The 9138-nt window shown below is 38.7% G+C and overlaps 1 pseudogene; it reads right to left on the reverse strand.

The window, feature by feature from the left end:
* Positions 1–2101: 2101 nt before the first annotated feature.
* LOC111828374 lies at positions 2102–2291 on the reverse strand (annotated as a pseudogene).
* Between the last annotated feature and the right edge of the window lie 6847 nt (positions 2292–9138).

A 9138-nucleotide genomic window follows, 5' to 3' on the forward strand; every position in this document is an offset into this window, starting at 1 on the left:
CTGAAAACTCAGCAGGCCTGGGAAATGAGAGGCTGTCATAAAGGGGACAGTGACCCTCTACTGAGATCAGTGAGCTTGAAGCTCGGAAGAGAGGGGCAGGCCAACTTGATCTTCCTTTGTATGCACACTGTTGGGTGTGCTACACACACCTCCAGACTTGGTGGGGAGTCACATTCAATTACCAGACAAATGCAACCCACTCTGCCACCAATGGGAGGAAGTGAACTCGTAGCTCTTTAAAGGATTCCACAGAGAACACATTCATCCTCTCACAGTGATGGATGGAGCCTGCCTCTCTCAGACCAACAGGGTATATTCCAAAGCTGCTGAGATCAATGCCTGTGTGTCAGAAGCAACTGTCAGAAGCAAAATGTTTAGCAATTTCTAAAAAAAGCTAATTTATTTAAGCAATGTCTGTGACTTTCTAGCCATTGCCACAATCAAGGAGCCAGAATATTTTTCGTATGAGTCTCCCCCCTTATCTTACCATATTCTTGAGACTTTCTGTGATTCAAAAAGACGTGACGGTCTTCCTTTCTAGCGCTGGATAGTGCACATGTACTTCCTTTCATGACGTAAGGTTATGTTAGGAAGTTTAAAACTGTCAGGCATTAATATCTAAGAATAGTAATATACCATCTGGTAAACGAGTATCACAAATTCTGTCTTTGATTTTTTTTTTCATCTCTGGATGGTCAACTTTCCAACCTGTCCCCTCATGTCACTTAGTGCTCCCCTGGAAAGTCCTGCCCACATGCCTTAGGGAAGGTTCCACTCTGCATCATTCTGGGATCCCCGGGCAGTATGTGTTCTCTATAGGGCCTTCATATGTTTCATGCTCTTCTGAGTCCCTGCTAATGTGCAGAGCAAAAGGTAGAAACCTGAAATATTTTGCAAAAAAAAAAAAAGGAATGTGACCTCTCCCACCCCCTTTTAAAATCACTGTCATTTTCTCCACCACAGAAGCTCTGGTTCTCCTCCAGGCCTCTCTGAGGGGGAGAGATGCATGCCATTCCTTCTGGAGGCTCTCCCAGGGACTGAATCCCTCTCCGGGATGGCCTATCGGCAACAACACACCACAGCTAAGATGTCATGTCAATTACTGACGAGGCAATTACCTGTTTTTCCATAGCTGTACACTTGATCCCTTTCAGAGCTATTTCTAAATATCCCGGCCTGTATTCCACCAGGCAAATTGATCACTTAATGCATTAAATATTTCTTGACCTTCATGTACTACAAAAGAGCCAAAAGAGTGTCTGAATTTGCAATCACACAAAACAAAATGACAAATCAGATATAATTTTCCTCTTTTTGTTTTTGAGGCAAACGTTTAAAATTTTAAAAGAAAAGTGTTTGGGGAATGCCATTGCCAGAGAAGCTGCTGAGGATGCATTTATCTGACCTATCGTCAGAGAAGGGCTCCGTAGGGAGCCTGGCGTGCAGTCAAGTTTTTGATAAGGGAATGCATGTGGCTTTGTAGACAAGGATTAGAAGGCTATTTTGAGCAAAAAGTAGAGCCTTTCTTTGACAAGAATAAGAGAAAAGAAATAAAAAAGGTGGCTGGGGTGAATGGTTTCTCTTTACCCCTTGGATCTCTCATTGTCCATCTGACAAATCATATCTATCCCATTTTCCCAAGCTCTCTTCAAGGTTTAGGAAAACAACTGAAATCCACTCACATTATTGGATCTGTCACAAAATGAGCCTCCCCCCCCTCCCCCCATAGGTGTCTTGCAGTTTATGATAAATGTAACTTAAATTGTGAACTAACTGGTTGGAGAGCATGTATACTTCATACTATATGGGAATGTGTATTACATTTGCTAATGTACTGCATATTAAGCCATGTTCACCCATAGGCTCTGGGAGAGGCAGGGCTTGTATACAACACACGGAAATTTTAGTTCTGTTTCTGACATTTTCTGATGATGTGAGTTTTGGCAAGATGCGTATCCTCTTTATGTCTCAGTTTTCTCCTTTGTAAAATAAAGGTAATTAAGAGCACTGTAAGCATTAAATGAGATCATGTTTGAGCAGCCTTTAGTACAGTGGTTGGCACATAGCTGAGGAGGTGGTGTGTCTTTTTTTATCTTCCCCTAGATGTTTCCTGCATGGTTTGTCTCCTCAGCCATTGTCCACAGAACTCTGAGAAGCTGTAGGAATATGCAGGTGCAGGCTCAAGGTCCAGCTTTCACGCCAACGTTGTGGAAAGGGACAGTACCTGTGCTCCCCTGGGCCACCTGGACAGAACCTCCAGGGAGAGTGACCTCCGGGGGCATCCATGTTGGAGGTGAGGCCCTTCATTATTGTTATTTTTTTAATTAACATGACAAGTCTCTTCGCAAAAGGAACTTGATCATGAATTATGAGTGTAGGAAGCATAATAGTGCGTTTATGTTTTGAACACCAATTATTCATGACATTGGAAAAAACTATGGAATTTCTCATTTCTAAGAAATGTTTTTAATCATCACCTGAGGATATGTTTTTTATTGATTTTAGAGAGAGAGGGGAAGGGAGAGAGAGAGAGAGAGAGAGAGAGAGAGAGAGAGAGAGATAAGAAAGGAACATAAATTGATTGCTTCCCAACCCAGGATCAAACCCAGAACCTAGGTATGTGTCCTAACTAGGAACCAGACCTGCAACCTTTTAGTGTATGGGATGATGCTCCAACCGAGTGAGCCGCCACCCAGCCAGGCCAAAATTTCTGTTTCTGACTAGAGAAGGGAGGCCAGAATACACAGTGCGTATGTGAAAATAGGTATGAAAATGGTCTAATGTTATGAAATATTGACATTTCTAGTGGGTTTCTTAATAACTTATTGTAAGTATGGAATTAGGACTCAGTATTTAATAAGTACCCTTTTAATAATAGTACTCCTGTTTCAAGAAAGAGAGTTTTTAAATGTTGATTTAATACATTGAATTCACCTTTATATTTGGTGAGCATTGTGAAGGATCTTGTTTCCAAGATGTTTTGGAATTAGCCCTTGAGCAGGATAAAAATGTATTACTGCTCAGTGAAGTTTGATATAGGAAGAATATTTGGACAGTTTGTACTTCATTAATACAAGTTTGGTTTGTTAAATCCCCAAGTATTGCTATACAACTCTTCAGATTAAAAATTAATTACAAGAATTATCAACAAATATAAAGAGTCAAGAAAATCATAAAAGCCCATCTGTCTGTTTGGCTTTGGAAAGCATAGCATGGTGGCAGTGACTGAAAACCGTATTTTACAGTGAGCTCTCAGAGTAATCTGTCATGTATACTAATTCTTACTTCTTTTATGCAAGATGTCTAAATTCCTTCTTAAAGCAAATGAACCATTCACCTATCCATACAATGCAGTTTTATCTCTTGAGCAAAAATTGGTCATGTGAAAAACAAATGCACTGGCCTAGAAGTTTTTGAGATGGTTGATATTGCTCAATCCTTATTTGGAGATATTTTGGGCACAGGGACAAGTGAAAGGCTTCTCAATAATTATTTCTATTATATTTAAACTGTTAGGACATTTTGACTGTAGGTAAGGTACTATGCCTATGCACAGTATGCATAGAAGGAGGACACTGCAGTTAATTTGCATATCACCCTGATTAGCCAATGGGAAGGGTAGCAGAGGTATGGCTAATTACCATGTTTCTCTATTATTAGATAGGATGGTCATTTGTTGACATAAAGTGATAATGTTTTCTATAAACAATCATTGTTTTCAAACATGTTTTTTCCTGACTCTCATACTGACACATTTATATGCATATAAAAATCATAAATATTTAATTTGCCTTTAAGTAAAACTAAACAACAAATACCATAAAGATACAACTGAAACACTAACTCTTTTATAGTCAGATAAAAAAGTTAAAATTTCAAAATCAGTCCTTAAATGGATTTGGAATCCTAGTTAATTCTGCTCACCCCAAAAGTAATATTCTGAATAATAAACAGATATAATTAATGAAAAGAGAAACTAATAAATATGTCAGGAACAATGTATTGTTGATTTGTATGTATTCTCAATGTCTCTACTGGAATGCAAATAAACCTTCAAAATCAGATTATTACATCCAAAATTCTGTACTCATGATTATAGAAAAATTATCTGTACTGCTAATATCTGTATTTCTAATAGTTTTTAAAAATATGTTGGTTTAATTTTTAAAGAAATTTAAGTGATCAATATAATGCCCAATTGGATCAATATGGTATAATTTTGTTGTGCATTACATGTAGAGTTTTTTACTCTTAATTAATTTATGAGGATTATTACCTATATTGAGGTTTGCAAATTGAATAACAGAGTCTTAAGGAACTAGCAGAAAAGCAAAAGAATGGTCAGAATGTGAATTCTTTATCCTGCTATAATGTAACCAGAACTTAGTATAAGGTATAGCAAATATGTTTTTTAATAAATTGCTGTGTTTGCTAAATATAAGGGAAATCTCTAAAAAGAGAAAAAGTACCCATATGAAACTAGAGCAGAAAGCAGTAAGTAACAGAGGTAAATGGAGCAGGACATTTTAAGGGAGATTTATGTTGAGGTAGATGCCTTCATCAGCACTGCTATCCAGGGGTTATGCCTCTGGGCCTTGGCAAGATTGGGGCAAAACTTGAAACTCTTGCATTAATCATAAAATCACACAATTAAAGGGAGCTCAGTGGTCCCAGGTCAGAACAAATCTGGAACTAGCAGTATATAAGATTTCTGTAGAGTAAAAGGTCTCCCATTTATATCCTCAGAATTCTTCCAGATGTGGTTCAATAAGATATAAATCAACAATGAAAATTCAAAAAGCAAACACAGATATAAGTGTCCATAAATGAGGATCAACAGAAATAAATACCAACATAATAACCAACCAATTAATTCAGAATCCAGAATTATCAAATATGAAAAATAAATTTTATAGATGCAAAATATTTAAAGAAATAAAAATATAGAATAAAAAAGAATAAAAGAGAGACTATCCAAATTTATTTAAAAAAATCAAATAGAACTTTTTGAACCTTTAGAAACAACACATATAAATATTGAAATACCTTACATGAAAATTTATTGAAGAACAAGTACAGACTCCCACGTGGGGAGGGGGAAAGAGTCCCACTGAGTCCTTTTTCCCTACAGTTAAAAAGGCTGCAGCTTTTTGTGCCTCAATATCCCCTCTAATTGATCACTATTCCCCTTTGACTTGGTCATTATAGCAACTACTGAGCTCAAATCTCACGTGAACTACCTGAGATTCCCTCCTTCTTCTCCCTTATGTTCTCCTATTCCCTCTGAGCTTTTCTTCCTCTTTCTTTGAATGAGGGGTTTCCTTCCCTTTATTCTGTAAATGTAGACCTTTTGCTACTCTCAGTTCCCTTATCTTATGGAGATGTAATTTCTGCCACTCCCAGCTCCCTTGTCTTATGGAAATTTACCCTTTTGCAACTCTGTAGCCCTGTGTTTTTTCCATGGACCCCTTAATTCCTAAAATTTCCTAAGCCTGCCTATTTCACCCCTAAAAATTCCTTTCAATGTGAGTTTTGACAAGTTATTTATTCTCTATCTCAATTTTCTCCTTTGTTGAAGTAAAGGTAACAAGGTTTATATTAATACTAGAGGCCCGGTGCACAAAATTCATGCACTTAACAGGGGGGCATCCCTCAGCCCGACCTGCTCCCTCTTGCAGCCCTCAGGGGATGTCTGACTGACAGCTTAGGACCACTCTCCATCAGTCGGACATCCTTAGCGCTGCCACAGAGGTGGGAGAGACTCCCACCACTGCCACTGAGCTCACCAGCCATGAGCCCAGCTTCTGGCTGAGTGGTGCTCCCACTGTGGGAACTCCTGCATTGAGTGTCTGCCCCCTGGTAGTCAGTGTGCGACATAGTGACTGGTCATTCTGCCATTCAGTCAATTTGCATATTAGCCTTTTATTATATAGGACTAGAGGCCTGATGCATGAAAATTCATGCAAAAGTAGGCCTTCCTTTCCCCGGCTGCTGGCTGCTGGCACCAACTTTCCTCTGGAACCCAGGACCCGGGCAGCTTCCTCCAGCCGCCAACAGGCACTTGGGACCTGGGCGGCTTCCTTCCAGCTGCCGGCAAGCACCCAGAACCTGGGCTGGCTTCCCTCCGGCAGCTGGCAGGCACGCAGGACCTGGGCTTTGCTCCGGCCACCCACAGGCACCCGGGACCTGGGCTGGCTTCCCTCCAGCCCCAGCTTCATCTGGAAGGATGTCTGGTCTAATTAGCATATTACCCTTTTATTATTATAGATTATTGGCTAGATTGGCTGCAAGAAGCCATTAGAATAGAATAATGGCTGGAAATTTTTAGAGCTCAACAGAGATGTAATAACATATACAAAAAGCACAGAATGTACCAAGAAAAAATTTTAGAAAAAGTGTAGATGTTGTAGTGAAATTGAAGATACAGAGAAGATAAATTAACAATAATCTACAAAAATAGCCAATTCAAATATTAACAGACCTCTTAAAAAGCAACCATAGAGGCCAAAAGAAGATGTTATAATATTGTCAAAATTATGTTTACTTTCTTAATTTTTTTAACTATTCTGTTCTATGCATTTAAAACAATAACTGGCACATTGTGGGGACTCAATTAGAAATTGTTGAATAAATTATTATATATACAAATATACAAAATATACTATTATATCCACAAAATATAAAGTACCAATGAATCTATGTAATAAAATATGTAAATGGTGAGATATAACAAGTTTGTAGATAAGAAGGCTTCAATATTTAAAGATATAATTTGTCTCCAAATGGATCATATAGATTTGAGGCAATTTAATCAACTTCCAGCAGCATTTCCAAGGGATTTATTATTCTAATTTTAACATTTCCATGAAAGAACAAAGGTCCATGAATACACAGAATTTTTCTAAAGAGAAGAATAGGGAGAGGAAGAGGGAAGGTAGAGGAGAAGGAAGTAAAGGGGCTTGCCTTTTTATATATTAAGACTAAGGGCCCAGTGCATGAATTTGTGCACCATGAAAGGAACTGTGGGCCACAAGACTGCAGTGGGCACAGGGGCAGGTCTCGACCCATCCTTCGCACCCCTGCCCGGTCCCTCCCACCGCTGCCCCTGTTCCCCTGACTGCCGGCAGCCCCACTCCCACCTCTGCCGCTCCCACACGCTGACAGCGCCAGCCCTGCTCGCACCTGCTGATGGTGCCAAGTGATTGGGGCCAGCTCCAGCAGCAGCTGTGAGCAGAACCAGCGCCGGCAGCATGTGTAAGCGGCATCTCTGGCACTGGCTCCAGGTGTGAGTGGGGCCAGCGCAGGCAGTGGGAGAGAGAGGCATCCGCCAGCCCCAATCACTCCTCAGGACCAGGGGGAAGTGGAGAAGCCCTGAGGGGTGATCAGGGCCAGCAGCTGCCGCTGGCACCCACTGATGGCACTGAGCAATCGGCAGCAGGTGTAAGCACCGGGCAGGACCGTGGGCATGGGAGCAAAGAATTTTCAGTAACCACCAGAGGCTTACCCCAATGACAGCGACCAGCGCCCCACCTTGGTCTGGCCCGCCCCCTCCCTCACCTGCTCCACCATCCACCTGCGGCTGACACTCGCCATGTTCTGCACTTTGCCACCTGCTGCCGACATCTGCCATGTTCCACACATGGCCCCTGGTGATGAGTGCACATCATAGCGACTGATTGTTTGGTTGTTCCACCATTCAGTATATTTGCATATTAGGGTTTTATATATATATAGATGCTTAGTAAATAATGTATTGCTATAAATATAGAAAAAAATGACTAAAAAGAGAGAATAGAGAGTTCAGAAATAGCTCATCACATACATAAAAATTCAAAATCTAATGAATGTGATATTAGAGATCTTATTATAAAAGGGGAACTATTTAAGTGCTGGAGTATTACTTTTCCAAACTGAAAAAAAATAGATTTTTCTACTTTCATTACACAGAAAAATTAATCCCAGAAAAATTACAGACATAAAGTGAATGGTACATTTTAACATGTTTAGAATATAAAGGAAAATACCTTTGACCTTCATAAGAGGTAGAATTTCCTAAACAAGACACAAAAAAGTTTCAACCACAAAAAGATTGCTAAATGTAACTATATTAAAATCAACAAGTTCTATTTATCAAAAGACACCAAAAATAATTATACAAGGTACAAATTGGGAGGATAAAATTAGTAATCTAATATATGAAGATTTTCAAGTCAATAAGGAAAGTCACTTTAATAGAAATAAAAAGCACAGCCCTGGCAGTTAATTGGACATCCTCCCATACACCACAAAGGTTGTGTGTTTGATACTTGATCAGGTACATACCTAGGTTTCAGATTCAATCCCCTGTCAGTGCTCATTCTGGAGGCAACCTATCGATGTTTCTCTCTCACATCGATGGATATCTCTCTCTCTCTCTTCCTCTTACCCTCAAATCAATAAACATATCCTCAGGTGAGGATAAAAAAAAAGAAAAAAGCACAAAAAATGAATAACCATACTTTAGTAGATGAAACAATAATGGCAAATAATCAACAAAAATATGTTAAATCTTATTAGTAATCAGTGAAATATAATTTAAAATGAGAAACATAATATTACACCCACTAAATAGATAAAATGTATAAGTTTGACAAGACCAACTGTTGATAAAGCTATGTGAATCTTCATAAATCACCAGTAAATGTGTAAATTGGTTTAACAATTTTGGAAAATAGTTTAATATTATCTTGTAAATTTGATCATGTGCATACTCTATTTTCCATAATTCCATTTGTAGATATTGATCTAGAAATCACTTGGCATGTGTCCAGTAGATATAAAAAACTTGTCCATAGCTTCATTGTTAATAGTAGCAATTATTAATAGCAATAATGATTGACTAATAATAAATTTTCATGGGCCAGTTAAAGAAGAGATGTAGTTATGAACAATAATATGGATAAATGTTAGTAATGAGTGGAAGCAAGTTCCAGAAGAGTACATCTAATATACCAAAAATTTATCATAAAACATTGTCAAAAGCAAACATACAAGGTGTCCCCCAAAATGTGTACACACACTTTGAATAATTATAAAGGCAGTGTTTATTAAAATACATTTCATTTTCAAAAATTGGGCTATCAGTTATTAAAGTGTCTA

Source organism: Myotis lucifugus, unplaced genomic scaffold, assembly GCF_000147115.1.
Source record: "Myotis lucifugus unplaced genomic scaffold, Myoluc2.0 scaffold_344, whole genome shotgun sequence".
In the NCBI taxonomy this organism is placed as follows: Eukaryota; Metazoa; Chordata; class Mammalia; order Chiroptera; family Vespertilionidae; genus Myotis; species Myotis lucifugus.